The sequence below is a fragment of the Somniosus microcephalus genome, chromosome 5, assembly GCF_052327205.1.
Source record: "Somniosus microcephalus isolate GS21.2 chromosome 5, FLI_Smic_1.0, whole genome shotgun sequence".
NCBI lineage: Eukaryota > Metazoa > Chordata > Chondrichthyes > Squaliformes > Somniosidae > Somniosus > Somniosus microcephalus.
The window spans coordinates 143,470,698-143,488,024 of record NC_140991.1 but is presented as its reverse complement, the minus strand read 5'-3'; positions in this window follow the sequence as shown (position 1 = coordinate 143,488,024).

Here is a 17,327-nt window from a genome sequence, read left to right as displayed (position 1 = left end):
CCGATCATGCAGTGACTAACCAAAGTCCTGCCATGATGTTTTATAACAGGAGGTTGCGGTCCAAGTTGGACTTGTTAAAACCAAATGTGCGGAGGGAAGTGGAAAACAAACAGTTTCGGCATATTAACAACAAGACCACTCGAACTTTCGACGTAGGACAACCAGTGTTGGCAAAGGGCTATGGAAACGAAAAATGGCAGTCCGGAACAATTCGGGCCAGACAAGGACCTCTGATGTACACAGTAGATATTGGTCATAATGTGATAAGGCGTCATGCGGATCAACTGGTAGAGTCGAGAGCAAGGGTCGAACCCATGGTTGTGACAGAGACAACTGTGGAAGACGTTAATGAACCTGAAGCATCTACCTCGGCAGGGAATGTACTTGATGATGATGACACCCAATACATTGGAAACCAAATAGAGGAGGCACCTCAACAACAAGAATCAGGGACTACTGAGAGGCGTTATCCAAGCCGCATCAGAAAGCCTCCTGAGAGACTGAACCTTTGAACTGTTATACCTGAAGTTATATATGTATATATGTTATTATGTTATGTTAAATGGGGATATGACTGTTAAGCTAAAAAGGGAGGATTGTGGTGTATGTAACCTGTTCCACCTTAAGAGAACTTAAGCCTGTTCCACCTTAAGAGATGTACTACTTTCTCTGGCTGCTGTATACGTAATACCGGTGGTGACCACACCGGTATATAAGCACTGTGTAGTAATATTGTATTCAGTATAGTCCCGACCTCCAACCAGTAAAGACCTGTTGAATTTACTCTTGTAGTCTGTGTAGTAATTATCACTATAACACACAGACTTAACAGGGCTGGATTTTCCTAAACCCCTGGAGTCGGGTTGGAGGCGTGCGGGCAATAAAAATCGGAGATCCGGGGGTCCCGACCCCATCCCGCCTCCAACCCGCCTCCATGTCAATTTCATAGGAGTCGGGTTGCCGACAAGTGCTGGAACCCGACTCCCAGAGGCGGGAAGGGATTAAAGGCAATTAAACTGCCTGTTAACAGGTAGTTTTTTGCCTATTCGCGATTTTTATTGCTGGTTTGTGGGCTTCCCGACATCTCCAAACCACGAAAAGTTTTCGAGGCGGGACGTGGGTCTGAGGTCTTGGAGGGGTTGAGATGCCCAGTGTTCAGGTGAGTGAGGGGTGCAGGAGTGCAAAGGTAAGTGTTTTGCAAGTGTTTAAAGTGTTTAAATAAGTTTAACTTACTTTTACTTACCTTTACAGGAGTCCTGCATTCCGGTGTCGGGAGTCGGCTGCAAGAACCACAGAAGCTCCGATTTAAAAAAAAAAATCAGCTTCTTGGTTTCTGCAGCAAAATGATTTTAAAGTTATCCTGAGGAAGGACTGAGGCTGAATTAGCAGTTTTTCAGTGCTTGACAGCTTCAAACAGCTGTTAAACACTGATATTTCATCTGCCAAAAGCTTTTGACAGATGAAATGTCAATCTCTGACGTCACCTGTTGCCGGGTGGCCCTTAATTGGCCTGCTGAGCCCACAGGGTGGGCTCAACAAGGTCAATCAGAGGAAAATCCAGTGGGTTGGCCACATCTCCATGGAGGCGGGACAACAAGCCCGAATGTGGGTTTCCCACCTCCAACCCGCCCCCGTAGCAAAATCCAGCCCTTTGTATCAGTCTTTACAGTAGAGGACACTAAAAATATCCCAACACTGGACAAACAGGAGGCAGTGGGGGGGGGGGAGGAGCTAAACACAATTAAAATCACTAAGGAGGTGGTACTCGGTAAAATAATGGGACTTAAGGCGGATAAATCCCCCGGACCTGATGGCCTACATCCTAGGGTCTTGAGAGAAGTAGCGGTAGGGATTGTGGATGCATTGGTGATTATTTTCCAAAACTCCCTGGACTGAGGAAAGGTCCCGGCAGATTGGAAAACTGCTAATGAAACACTCTTATTTAAGAAGGGAAGTAGACAAAAAGCTGGAAACTATAGACCAGTTAGCCTAACATCTGTGGTTGGTAAAATGTTGGAGTCCATTACTAAGGAAACAGTAACAGAGCATTTGGATAAACATAATTTAATAGGGCAGAGTCAGCATGGTTTTATGAAGGGGAAGTCATGTTTGACAAATTTGCTCGAGTTCTTTGAGGACGTAACAAACAGGGTGGATAAAGGGGAACCAGTGGATGTAGTGTATTTGGACTTCCAAAAGGCATTTGACAAGGTGCCACACAAAAGATTACTGATCAAGATAAAAAATCACGGGATTGGGGGTAATATACTGGCATGGGTGGAAGATTGGCTATCTAACAGAAAGCAAAGAGTTGGGATAAATGGTTCATTCTCGGGCTGGCAATCAGTAACTAGTGGTGTTCCGCAGGGGTCAGTGCTGGGACCCCAACTCTTTACAATCTATATTAATGATTTGGAGGAAGGGACCGAGTGCAACATATCCAAGTTTGCTGACGATACAAAGATGGGAGGGAAAGCAGTGCGTGAGGAGGACATAAGGACATAGACAGGCTAAGTGAGTGGGCAGAGATTTGGCAGATAGAGTATAACATTGGAAAGTGTGAGGTTATGCACTTTGGCAGAAAAAAATCAAAGAGCAAGTTATTATCTAAATGGAGAGAAACTGCAAAGTGCTACAGTACAAAGGGATCTGGGGGTCCTGGTGCATGAAACACAAAAAGTTAGTATGCAGGTGCAGCAGGTGATCGGGAAGGCCAATGGAATCTTGGCTTTTATTGCAAGGGGGATGGAGTATAAAAACAGGGAAGTCTTGCTGCAGTTATACAGGATATTGGTGAGGCCACACCTGGAATACTGCATGCAGTTTTGGTTTCCATATTTAAGAAAAGATATACTTGCTCTTGAGGCAGTTCAGAGAAGGTTCACTCAGTTGATTCCGGAGATGAGGGGTTGACGTATGAGGAAAGGTTGAGTAGGTTGGGCCTCTACTCATTGGAGTTCAGAAGAATGAGAGGCGATCTTATCGAAACATATAAGATTGTGAGGGGGATTGATCGGGTGGATGCGGTGAGGATGTTTCCACTGATGGGTGAGACTAGAACTAGGGGGCATAATCTTAGAATAAGGGGCTGCCCTTTCAAAACTGAGATGAGGAGAAACTTCTTTACTCAGAGGGTAGTAAATCTATGGAATTTGCTACCCCGGAGAGCTATGGAAGCTGCAAAATTAAATAGATTTAAAACGGAGATAGACAGTTTCCTAGCAGATAAGGGAATTAGGGGTTACGGGGAGAGGGCAGGGAAGTGGACGTGAGTCTAGGTTCGGATCAGCCATGATCCTATTGAATGGCGGAGCAGGCCCGAGGGGCCGTATGGCCTACTCCTGCTCCTATTTCTTATGTTCTTATGTTTTTAAGTAACTGCAGTAGCAGAAAGAGTTGGTCTGCTGCAATTTCCTCGGGTGGTCATGACTGTCACCCTCTGGGTACAGGAGCCCTGGATATCCCTGGAACCATTCCGTTGGCATGGAACCTCACAAGGTTTACCCCTTCATTTCAATATTAGAATTAAGCTTCCACCTGCTTTAGGCTGATGTGACAGATCTCTACCCCATTTTCTGATTTGAAATACCCACATTACCCCCAAAAATCAACTACATTATCTATTCCAATACACAAAGTTGATGGGCTTTGGTTGTTGTGTGAGCCACTGACCTGATTATTTGCTGCTGGTGAGCCAGCCCTTCATACATTAGCACAGACACAGATAGAAACATAGAAATATAGAAGATAGGAGCAGGAGTAGACCATTCGGCCCCTCGAGCCTGCTCCGCCATTTAATGAGATCATGGCTGATCATCCAAATACAGTACCCTGTCCCTGCTTTCTCCCCATACCCCTTGATCCCTTTAGCCTTAAGAAATATATCTAACTCCTTCTTGAATATATTTAATGAATTGGCCTCAACTGCCTTTTGTGGTAGAGAATTCCACAGGTTCACCACTCTCTGGGTGAAGAATTTCCTCCTCATCTCTGTCCTAAATGGCTTACCCCTTATCTTTAGACTCTGACCCCTGGTTCTGGACTCCCCGGCCATTGGGAACATCCTTCCTGCATCTAGTCTGTCTAGTCTTGTTAGAATTTTATAAGTTTCAATGAGATCCCCTCTCATTCTTCTAAATTCCAGCAAATATAAGCCCAATCGACCCAATCTCTCCTCATACGTCATTTTTGCCATCCCAGGTATCAGTCTGGTGAATCTTCGCTGCACTCCCTCCATGGCAAGAATATCCTTCCTCAGATAAGGCGACCAAAACTGCACACAATACTCAAGGTGTGGTCTCACAAAGGCCCTATACAACTGCAGCAAGACATCCTTGCTCCTGTACTTGAATCCTCTCGCAATGAAGGCCAACATATCATTTGCCTTCTTAACTGCCTGCTGCACCTGCATGCTTACCTTCAGCGACTGGTGCACAAGGACACCCAGGTCTCGTTGCACTTCCTCTTCTCCCAATCTATTGCCATTCAGATAATAATCTGCCTTCTTGCTTTTGCCACCAAAGTGGATAACCTCACATTTATCCACATTATACTGCATCTGCCATGCATCTGCCCAATCACCTAACCTGTCCAAATCATACTGGAGTTTCTCTGCATCCTCCTCACAGCACACACGCCCACCCAGCTTTGTGTCACCTGCAAACTTGGAGATATTATATCTAGTTCCCTCGTCTAGATCATTAAAATATATATTGTGAATAGCTGGGGTCCTAGCACGGATCCCTGCGGTACCTCACTAGTCACTGCCTGCCACTCAGAAAAAGACCCGTTTATTCCAACTCTTTGCTTCCTGTCTGCCAACCAGTTCTCTATCCAAGTCAGTACCTTACCCCCAATCCCATGTGCTTTAACTTTGCACGCTAATCTCTTATGCGGGACCTTATCGAAAGCCTTCTGAAAGTCCAAATACACCACATCCACTGGTTCTCCCTTATCTATTCTACCAGCTACATCCTCAAAAATTCCAGTTGATTAGTCAAGCACAATTTGCCTTTTGTAAATCCATGTTGACTTTGTCCGATCCCGTCACTGTTTACCAAGTGCTCTGCTATTACATCATTTATAATGGACTCTAGCATTTCCCCCACTACTGATATAATTCCCCGTTTTCTCTCTACCACCTTTTTTGAATAGTGGGTTTGCATTAGCTACCCTCCAATCCATGGCAACTGTTCCAGAGTCTATAGGATTTTGGAAGATGACCAGCAATGCATTTACTATTTCTAGGGCCACTTCCTTAAGTACCCTAGGATGTAGATTATCAGGCCCTGGGGATTTATTGGCCTTCAATCCCATCAATTTCCCTAACACCATTTCCCTACAAATACTGATTTCATTCAGTTCCTCCCTCTCATTACACCCTATGTTCCCCGACATCTCTGGGAGGATATTTGTGTCCTCCTTTGAGAAGAAAGAATCAAAGTATGTATTTATTTGGTCAGCCATTTCTTTGTTCCCCATTATAAATTCCCCTGATTCTGACTGCAAGGGACCTATGCTTGACTTCACCAATCTTTTTCTCTTCACATATCTATAGAAGCTTTTACATTCAGTTTTTATGTTCCCTGAAAGCTTCCTCTCATACTCTATTTTCCCCCTCTTAATTAATCCCTTTGTCCTCCTTTGCTGAATCCTAAACTGCTCCCAATCCTCAAGTTTGCTGCTTTTTCCGGCCAATTTATATGTCCTCTCCTTGGATCTTATGCTATCCCTAATTTTCCTTGTTAGCCACGGTTGAGTTACCTTCTTTGTTTTATTTTTATGCCAAACAGGGATGAACAAATTCTGTAGTTCATCCATGCAATCTTTAAATGTTTGCCATTGCTTATCCAACGTCAACCCTTTAAGTAACATTCCCCAATCTATCCTAGCCAACTCACGCCTCATACCATCATAGTTTCCTTTATTTAAATTCAGGAACCTAGCCTCTGAGTCAAATACCTCACTCTCCATCTTAATGAAGAATTCTATCATATTATGATCGCTTCGCCCCAAGGGGCCTCGCACAAGAAGATTGCTAATTAATCCTTTCTCATTACATAATACTGTAAAAGCTTTTATAGATATGTGAAGAGAAAAAGATTGGTGAAGTCAAGCATGGGTCCCTTGCAGTCAGAATCAGGGGAAATTATAATGGGGAACAAAGAAATGGCAGACCAACTAAATACATATTTTGGTTCTGTCTTCACAAAGGAGGACACAAATAACTTCCCAGAGATGTCGGGGAACATAGGGTCTGATGAAAGGGAGGAACTGAAAGAAATCAGTATTTGTAGGGAAATGGTGTTAGGGAAATTGATGGGATTGAAGGCGGATAAATCCCCAGGGCCTGATAATCTACATCCTAGGGTACTTAAGGAAGTGGCCCTAGAAATAGTAGATGCATTGCTGATCATCTTCCAACATTCGATGGAATCTGGAACAGTACCCATGGATTGGAGGGTAGCTAATGTTACCCCACTATTCAAAAAAGGTGGTAGAGAGAAAACGGGGAATTACAGACCGGTAAGCCTGACATCGGTAGTGGGGAAAATGCTAGAGTCCATTATAAAAGATGTAATAGCAGAGCACTTGGAAAACAATAACAGGATCGGACAAAGTCAACATGGATTTACAAAAGGTAAATCGTGTTTGACTAATCTATTGGAATTTTTTGAGGATGTAACTGGTAAAATAGATAAGGGAGAATCAGTTGATGTGGTGTATTTGGACTTTCAGAAGGCTTTCGATAAGGTCCCGCATAAGAGATTAGTGTGTAAAGTTAAGGCACGTGGGATTGGGGGCAAGTTATTGACTTGGATAGAGAACTGGTTGGCAGACAGAAAGCAAAGAGTTGGAATAAACGGGTCTTTTTCCGAGTGGCAGGCAGTGACTAGTGGGGTACCGCAGGGATCGGTCCTTGGACTCCAGCTATTCACAATATATATTAATGATCTAGACAAGGGAACTAGATGTAATATCTCCAAATTTGCAGATGACACAAAGCTGGGTGAGCGTGTGTGCTGTGAGGAGGATGCCGAGAAACTCCAGGATGATTTGGACAGGTTGGGTGATTGGGCAAAAGCATGGCAGATGCAATATAACGTGGATAAATGTGAGGTTATCCACTTTGGTGGCAAAAACAGGAAGGCAGGTTATTATCTGAATGGCAATAGATTGGGAGAAGAAGAAGTGCAACGAGACCTGGGTGTCCTTGTGCACCAGTCGCTGAAGGTAAGCATGCAGGTGCAGCAGGCAGTTAAGAAGGCAAATGGTATGTTGGCCTTCGTAGCAAGAGAGTTTGAGTACAGGAACAAGGATGTCTTGCTGTAGTTGTACAGGGCCTTGGTGAGACCACATCTTGAGTATTGTGTGCAGTTTTGGTCATCTTATCTGAAGAAGGATGTTCTTACCATGGAAGGAGTTCAGCGAAGATTCACCAGGCTGATACCTGGGATGGCAGGAATGACGTATGAGGAGAGATTGGGACGATTGGGCTTGTACTCGCTGGAATTTAGAAGAATGAGAGGGGATCTCATTGATACTTATAAAATTCTGACAGGATTGGACAGACTCATTGCAGGAAGCATGTTCCCGATGGTCGGGGAGTCCAGAACCAGGGGTCACAGTCTAAGGATAAGGGGTAGGCCATTTAGGACAGAAATGAGGAGGAATTTCTTCACCCAGAGATTGGTGAACCTGTGGAATTCTCTACCACAGAAGGCAGTAGAAGCCAATTCATTGAATATATTCAAGAAGGAGTTGGATATATTTCTTAAGGCTAAAGGGATGCAGGGGTATGGGGCGAAACATAGAAACATAGAGATAGGAACAGGAGTAGGCCATTCGGCCCTTCGAGCCTGCTCCGCCATTCAATGAGATCATGGCTGATCTTCATCTGAGATCTTAGCTGATCTTACCAGTTCAGTACCCCGTCCCCGCCTTTTCTCCGTAACCCTTAATCCCCTTAGCCTTCAGAAATATATCCAATTCTCTCTTGAAAATATTTATTGAATTAGCCTTCACAGCCCTCTGTGGCAGGGAATTCCACAGGCTCACCACTCTTTGAGTGAAGAAATTCTTCCTCATCTCTGTTTTAAATGATTTGCCCGCTATTTTTAGACTGTGGCCCCTGGTTCTGTGCTCCCCTGCCATTGGAAACATTCTCTCTGAATTCAGCCTGTCCAGGCCTGCCATAATTTTATATGTTTCGATGAGATCCCCTCTCAATCTTCTAAACTCCAGTGAGTACAAGCCCAAACTATTCAATCTCTCCTCGTAGGTCATTCCCGCCATTCCAGGTATCAGCCTGGTGAATCGCCGCTGCACTCTTTCCATGGCAAGAACATCCTTCCGCAGATGGGGCGACCAAAACTGTACACAATACTCCAGATGCGGTCTCACCAGCACCTTGTACAGCTGTAGTAAGGTATCCCTATTCCTATACTCGAACCCCCTTGATATGAAGGCCAACATACCATTTGCCTTCTTAATCGCCTGTTGCACCTGCATGCTCTCCTTCAGTGACTGGTGCACAAGAACACCCAGGTCCCTCTGCACTTCCCCATCTCCCAATCTATTGCCATTTAGATAATAATCTACCCTCCTGTTTTTACCCCCAAAGTGGATAACCTCGCATTTATCCACATTATAGTGCATCTGCCACGTATCCGCCCATTCCCCCAACCTGTCCAAATCGCACTGTAGCCTCCTGACATCCTCATCAGAGCCCACCCCTCCTCCTAGTTTAGTGTCGTCAGCGAATTTGGAAATATTGCATCCAATTCCCTGATCCAGATCATTTATATATATTGTGAACAGCTGGGGTCCCAGGACAGATCCTTGCGGCACCCCGCTGGTCACTGCCTGCCACTCCGAAAACGAGCCGTTTATTCCAACTCTCTGTTTTCTATCCGCCAGCCAGTTCTCTATCCACGTTAATACTTTGCCCCCAATCCCATGAGCCTTAATTTTGCATGATAATCTTTTGTGTGGAACCTTATCGAAGGCTTTCTGGAAGTCAAGGTACACCACATCCACTGGCTCTCCCCCATCTATTTTACCAGTTACTTCCTCAAAAAATTCCAGCAGATTAGTCAAACACGATTTACCCTTTGTAAATCCATGTTGACTCTGTCCGATCCTTTCCCCATTTGTCAAGTGCTCCGCTATTTTATCCTTAATAATGGACTCTAGCATTTTGCCCACAACCGATGTAAGGCTTACTGGTCTATAATTCCCTGCTTTCTCTCTACCCCCCTTTTTAAATATTGGGGTAACATTAGCTACCCTCCAATCCACGGGTACTGTTCCCGAGTCAATGGAGTTCCGGAAGATGATCCTTAGAGCATCTGCTATCTCCAGGGCCACCTCCTTAAGTACCCTAGGATGTAGTTTATCAGGCCCCGGGGATTTGTCGGCCTTCAGTCCCCTCAACTTACCCAACACCATATCCCTAGAGATACTAATTTCTGTCAGCTCCTCCCTCTCATTAGTCCCTATGTTTGCCGATATTCCTGGGAGGTTATTTGTGTCCTCCTTTGTGAATACAGAACCAAAGTATGAGTTTAATTGGTCTGCCATTTCCTTATTCTCCATTATATATTCTCCCGAATCGGACTGCAAGGGACCGACTTGGGATTTTACCAGTCTTTTCCTCCTGATATACCGATAAAAGCTTTTGCAGTCTGTCTTTATGTTTGCTGCAAGTTTACTTTCGTATTCTATTTTCCCCTTCCTGATTAATCCCTTTGTCCTCTTTTGCTGTATCCTGTACTGCCCCCAATCTTCCGGTCTGGTGCTTTTTTTTGCCAGTTGATATGCCCTTTTTTTTGATTTTATGCTGTCCCTAATTTCCCTCGTTATCCACGGTTGAGCCACCTTTTTAGGTTTATTTTTATGCCAAACCGGTATAAACATGTTCTGGAATTCTTCCATTCTATCTTTGAATGCTTGCCATTGTCTATCCACTGTCAATCCCCCCAGAAACACCACCCAATCAATCTTACCCAATTCCCGTCTCATACCCTCGTAATTCCCTTTATTTAAGTTCTGGACCTTAGTCTCTGATTCAATTTCCTCACTCTCCATCTCGACTGAGAGCTCGATCATATTATGATCGCTCTGACCCAAGGGGCCTCGTACAAGAAGATTGTTGATAAGTCCCTTCTCATTGCACAATACCCAGTCTAAAATGGCCTGATCTCGAGTCGGCTCCTCGACATATTGGTCCAGATAACCGTCCCGAAAACATTCCAGGAATTCCTCCTCCTCAGAATTTTTACTAATTTGGGTAGTCCAATCAATATGTAAATTAAAGTCACCCATGATGACAGCTGTGCTCTTATCGCACGCTTCTCTAATTTCCCTTTTTATGCCTTCCCTCACCTCCATATTACTATTTGGAGGCCTATATATCACACCCACTAACGTTTTCCTCCCCTTGCTATTTCTCATTTCTACCCATACAGATTCCGTTTCATCCGAGTTAATATCCTTCCTTTCCATTGCATTTATCCCCTCCTTTACCAGCAATGCTACCCCACCTCCCCTACCTTTTTGCCGATCCTTCCTAAATATTGTATATCCCTGGATGTTAAGTTCCCAGCCTTGCCCACCCTGCAGCCACGTTTCTGTAATCCCAATCAAATCATACTTGTTTACCTCTATTTCCACAACTAATTCATCCACCTTGTTCCTAATGCTTCTAGCATTAAGATACAAAGCCTTCAGGCTTGCTTTTTTCACACTCTCATTATGAATTAGTTTGGCCCTTTGTGTTTCTCTCCTTTGCTTATTGCTTCTCACCTTTCTACCATCTATTTCTGACTTCATATGACTTCCCTCTTTTCCACTATCTAGGTTCCCATCCCCCTGCCAAATTAGTTTAAATCCTCCCGAACCGCCTTAGAAAATATTACCCCGAGGACATCGGCTCCCTCACAGCTCAGGTGTAGACCGTCCCCTTGGTACAGGTCACTCCTCCCCAAGAACTGGTTCCAATGCCTCAAGAATTTAAATCCCTCTCCCTTGCACCACTGCTCAAGCCACGTATTTAGCTTATCTATCTTACTCTCTCTAAACTTATTAGCTCGTGGCACTGGTAGCAATCCAGAGATTACTACCTTTGAGGTCCTACTTTTCAATTTAGCTCCTAACTCCCTAAATTCAGCTTGTAGGACCTCCTCCCTCTTTTTACCTACATCGTTGGTACCTACATGTACCACGACAACTGGCTGATCCCCCTCCCCCTTCAGAATGCTCTGCACCCGCTCCGAGACATCCTTGACCCTTGCACCAGGGAGGCAACATACCATCTTGGAGTCTCGGTCTCGGCCACAGAAACTCCTATCTATCCCCCTTACAATTGAATCCCCTATCACTATAGCCCTATCCCTTTTTTTCCCAGGGACCGGGTACTGAAATTGGATGATCAGCCATGATCGCATTGAATGGCGGAGCAGGCTTGAGGGGCCGAATGGCCTACTCCTGCTCCTATCTTCTATGTTTCTATGTTTCTATACCCAGTCTAAGATGGCCTGATCTCTAGTTGGTTCCTCGACATATTGGTCCAGGAAACCATCCCGTATACACTCCAGGAATTCCTCCTCCACAGTATTGCTACTAATTTGGTTAGCCCAATCTATATATAGATTAAAGTCACCCATGATAACTGCTGTGCCCTTATTGCGCGCGTCTCTAATTTCCCATTTAATGCCATCCCCAAACTCCGCATTACTGTTTGGGGGTCTGTAAACAATTCCCACTAATGTTTTCTGCCCCTTGATATTTCTCAGCTCTACCCATACAGATTCCACATCATCAGAGCTAATATCCTTCCTTACTATTGTGTTAATCTTCTTTTTAACTAGCAATGCTACCCCACCTGCTTTTCCTTTTTGCCTTTCTTTCCTGAATATTGAATACCCCTGGATGTTGGATTCCCAGCCTTGGTCACCCTGGAGCCATGTCTCCATAATCCCAATTATATCATGCCGTGAACCTATGTTGAATGTGTAGCTCCCATAATCTCTCCTGGTACTCCGCTCTCCATAGCTCTTTCAGCAGCCACAGCCCATTTAATCATAATTACTAGAGCTGTTAACGTAACTTAATAAATGCCTGTCAGCCTCCACATTGATTGATGTTTGTTGCTGCTAACCTGAGCACCCGGAAAGTTAAGTTATTGCTAGTGGAGGGCTTGGGCCATATCTGGGTTATACCTGTGGCCACCAATTATTTGTCTTATTAGCATCATTACTGACAACAACTCCAGATGCAGGGGAATTGCTCCTTATGGCTCTCCATATTAGGTACTTAGTGTGGGTTTGTCAATCAGCCTGTAAAATAATATAACCCAAGAAACCTGGTCAGTTTTTCACAGTCAACCCAAATATCAAAAATCAACAAAACAGAAATATAACCTGCCTTGAAAATGTCAGCGTAATTTAAAAATAATCTAAACAAGAATATATAGGGTTAATATTCCTTCACTGCCACTTAAACAGGGAACAAAAATGTAGATATTTTGCTTGTACTCACAATGCGATAGAATATTGGATACCTCGGAATGAGTTAAAAGGCTGTGCTCTAGGGGTTCAACTGACACATAGGGGAAATTCACCAACTTCAGTGCGGAGTAGGACTCAAAGGGAAGACAGTTTGGAGAATTAGAGCCGACAGTGTTGTAGCCTTATCTTTGACTCCCTTTGAGTGTAGCTCCCCATTAGAAGCATGAAATTGGTGAAGGGGCCAGAAAGAAATGGAGATTGGGAGGCAAGCCGAGAAAGAGTTACAAGTAGAGAGACAAGTTTTTCATTTATTTTGTCTGCTCAAAAAGTTACGGGAAATCACTCATTATTTGAAATATATACAATATACATGAAAATGTAAATTTCAATCAGACCTGCTTACTACGAGTCCCTGGGGTCAGTAACAGTTACAGTGAGATCACGTGACAGAAAGGACAGTGGGATGTCCTGGGTGATGCAGCGCTCGTATTATAGAACAAGAGGTATTTATAGCAGTTACTGTGTTGGACCTGCCTTAAACCAGTATCATATGCTAGGAAGACAGGATAGTGAAAAATAATACTCTCTGCTTTACCTGGATTTTGATTACGTTGTGTATATGTCTAAAAAGGTCAAACCTGCACACTGTCACAAAGTTGCATTTGTAAAGTAATTTTCCACAAATGGTTCATTTCTGTTACAGTATATAGGATAAACACACTACCTCCTGGGGTGCAATTTGAATTTTATCGAACTTGTATTTTATTTCATCTTCATTTGCAAGGTAATCTCACTGCTGATCTGTGGGAAATCCATTTCCTGCAAATACACCTGGATAATTTTATAAAATGTAAAGAAGTTTCCCACAGTAGGGCGTTGCATTGAGTCAATCCATTTCTCACAGCATGCAATAATAGTGCAAACTACAATAGAAAGTAATGTCACCTTTTCACTTCCCCATGGCGTATGCATTCAATGCCCTTGAGATCTGTGACTCAAGATTCACGCATACCTTATTATTTTTACTTTTAACATTATTTAGTTTCTCACAACAATATTTCTTAACATAAAATAACATTAACCCTTAGACTGCTGGCAGGTCCAGAGAAATTCCTATTTCCTTGGGTCACACTGCAATGCTGAAAATAAAACTAATATTACAATAATAAATCTACACAAAGATTAAGAAACTCTTATTGTAATATTAACCCTAAATTACCAAAATAGGAAATAAAACATAATTTCACATAAAATAAAATATTGAAATGTTTCCCTGTTCCCATCCTGTTGTCCTTTCCCCCCTTCCTATTCTCTCTTTTCACTACATAGAATCATAGAATGGTTACAGCACAGAAGGAGGCCATTCAGCCTGTCGAGCCCGTGCTGGCTCTCTGCAAGAGCACTTCAGGTAGTCCCATTCCCCTGCCCTTTCCCCGCAGCCCTGCAAATTTTGTTTCTTTCAGGTACTTATCCAATTCCCTTTTGAAAGCCATGATTGAATTTGCCTCCACTACCCTTTCAGGCAGTCCATTCCAGATCTTAACCACTCGCTGCATAAAAAAGTTTTTCCTCATGTCGTCTGTCATAAATCGCAACTTCTACAAGAAGTAACTCAGGAGGTACTACTAAATGGCCAGCTGAGGGCGCCGTCCGAGGAGTATAAATACTCGGGCGTGGGCCCAACTTGGCCAGAGACAATCTGGAAACAGGAAGCTAGTGACTACTAACTAGACCTCCATGTTTTGTTACAAGTCGATTAAAGCCTTGCTTTATGTACAACCAAGTGCATAGTGAGTCTTTATTACGTCAATTTAATCGACTTGTTATCGTCTCCACGCCTTGGGTGATTCGGAACAACCAGCTGCAACTCGAACCGCAGAAAGGGACTTGGGCAAGAAACTGATCCATCATGGAAAAACTCCTTAGACCCGCTCATCTCGACCTGGACCCGAATGCACCTGCGGCAGCGAAGGTATGGAAGCATTGGTTTCGTACCTTTAGCAACTTTCTTGAAGAATGTGGGGTGGATGCCTCTAATAAGTTATGAACGCTTATTAACTATGTATCCCCTCATGTGTATGATTATATTGAGGACTGTATAGACTATGACGCTGCTATCCAAATTTTACAGCAGCTATATGTCAAGTCCTCGAATGAAATCTGTGCTCAACACTTACTGGCCACAACTCGGCAGCAGCCTGGGGAATCACTCGATGAATTCCTCCAGAAACTTTGCAGGCTCAGCAAAGATTGTAACCTTAAAGCGGTTACAGCTGAACAGTATCAAGAGGAACTAATCTGCGATTCCTTTATCAATGGGATTGCGTCCCCTTTTATACGCCAGCGCCTGCTGTAAAATAAAACCCTCAATTTATGGGCTGCTTATGACCAGGCGTGTTCCCTGGACTTGGCCAAGAAGAATGCAGACACTTACCTCCCACCACGTGTACGGGCGGCGGCTATCACCTTTAATAAGTCTTTCGATAGGTCTCGGGTGGATGCCCCCGCTGATGATGACTCTACTCTAATGGACGACGACCCTACCCTAGAGGCCTTTGCTGATGACAACCCCGCCCTAGCAGCATCCTGGTAATCAGGAAGAAAGTGTTTCTTTTGTGGAGGTACGTTCCATTACAGAAAATTTTGCCCGGCTCGTAATGCGACCTGCAATCATTGCAGCAAGAAAGGACACTTTTCCAAGGTATGCCAGTCACGGGCCTTTGCTAACAAGAAAGGCCGCTCCTCTAAAGTATACCGGTCGAGAGCTCCTGTTAGCTTCACAGCTGCTATCTATGGAGCTGCTCCTCCCCCAAGAACCACTGCTAAGGCTACAGCTCCCGAAGGAAAAATGACCCCTCCTCCCATCACAGCTGTTTTTCCCCAAAGTTTGTCCCATGCAGCCATGAAGGTTTCAGTAAATGGGCACACTCTAAGCACGCTAATCGACTCCTGCAGCTCTGACAGCTTCATTAGTAAGCGGGCTGTCAGCAGGTTAGAACTGCACATTTATCCCTCGGACAGGGAGATTGCAATGGCTCTGACGACGCTGACCACCAATTCTTCTGGCTTCTGTCTTGTCAACCTCACCCTCAATGGTCGCACGTATCCCTCCACCCGGCTCGGAGTACTCGAAATCTTATGTAGCGATGTGCTTCTGGGACAGGACTTCCAGAAGCAGCACAAAAGACTCACTTTTGAGTTTGGAGGGCCGAAGCCGGAGCTTACCATTTCTAAGGTGCCGTTTTGTGCGCTCTCGGCAGCCTTACTCGGTGAGCCCTCCCTGTTTGCCAATCTTTCCCCCCGCTGTAAACCCATAGCCACCAAATTGCGGCGCTTTAGCCAAGACGACCGAGCATTTATCGAGGCGGAAATCTCTCGCTTTTTAGCTGACGGCATTATCGAGCCGTGTTCATCTCCCTGGCAGGCTCAAGTCGACGTTGTGAAAAACCCTTTAAAACAACATAAGAAATGTCTGTGTATTGATTATTCGCAGACTATTAATCAATATACCGATCTGGGTGCCTACCCGCTACTATGCATAGATGACATGGTCAACAACCTTGCCAAATACAAGGTATTTTCAACCTTCGATTTAAAGAGCACATACCATCAGGTACCGCTGAAAGACTCTGACAAAAAGTATACGGCCTTTCAGGCCAATGGTCGGCTTTATCAGTTTTGTCGCCTTCCATTTGGGGTCACCAATGGGGTGGCTGTCTTCCAATGGGCAATGGATGGCCTAGTCCGGCAAGAGAACTTGACGGATACCTTTCTGTATTTAGACAATATCACTATTGCCGGCCGTGATCAAAAGGAGTATGACGCCAATCTTCAGTGATTTTTTGATGTTCTCCGTCGTCGCCACTTAACATTAAACGAATCCAAATCGGTGAAATCGGTGCCATCAGTGAACATTCTTGGCTACTGGGTGGGCAACGGTGTTATTAAACCAGACCCAGAGCGACTTCGTCCACTTCAGGAGCTTCCTCCCCCTACAAATCTCGGCTCTCTTCATCGGGCACTTGGCATGTTTGCTTATTACGCAAAGTGGATACCTCACTTCTCCGATAAAATACAGCCCCTGCTTCATGCAAAGTCTTTTCCATTGGAAGCAACGGCTATTTCTGCCTTCAACCTCCTCAAACAACAGCTGGAGAAAGCCACGTTTCGCTCCATTGACGAAAACCTTCCTTTTGTGGTCGAATGCGATGCATCGGAGGTGGCGATCTCGGCTACCTTGAATCAAGGTGGTCGACCCGTGGCATTCCTATCCAGAACCTTACAGGGTAGGGAGCTCCATTACCCCCCAGTCGAGAAGGAGGCTACAGCCATCATCGAGGCTGTACGCCAATGGAGTCATTTTCTTGCTCGGCGTCATTTCACGCTCATAACTGACCAGCGCTCCATGGCCTTCATGTTGGATAACCGGAAGTGCACGAAAATCAAAAATAATAAAATTCAACTCTGGAGGATGGAGCTGGCCACCTTTGATATACTATCCGTTACCGACCTGGCAAACAGAATGTGGCCCCAGATACCTTCACACGGGCATTTTGCTCTTCAATGTCAACGTCGACTCTGGCGGATCTGCATATGGACTTATGCCATCCTGGCGTTACCCATATGTTGCACTTTGTGCGCTCCAAAAGTCTACCATTCTCAACAGAGGACATAAAGAAAACATGCTCCTCCTGTAGGATTTGTGCAGAATTGAAACCACAATTCTTCCGCCCATCAGATGACTTACTCATACATGCAATGCAGCCTATGCAGAGGCTCAGCATAGACTTTAAAGGGCCATTGCCTTCGTCGACACGG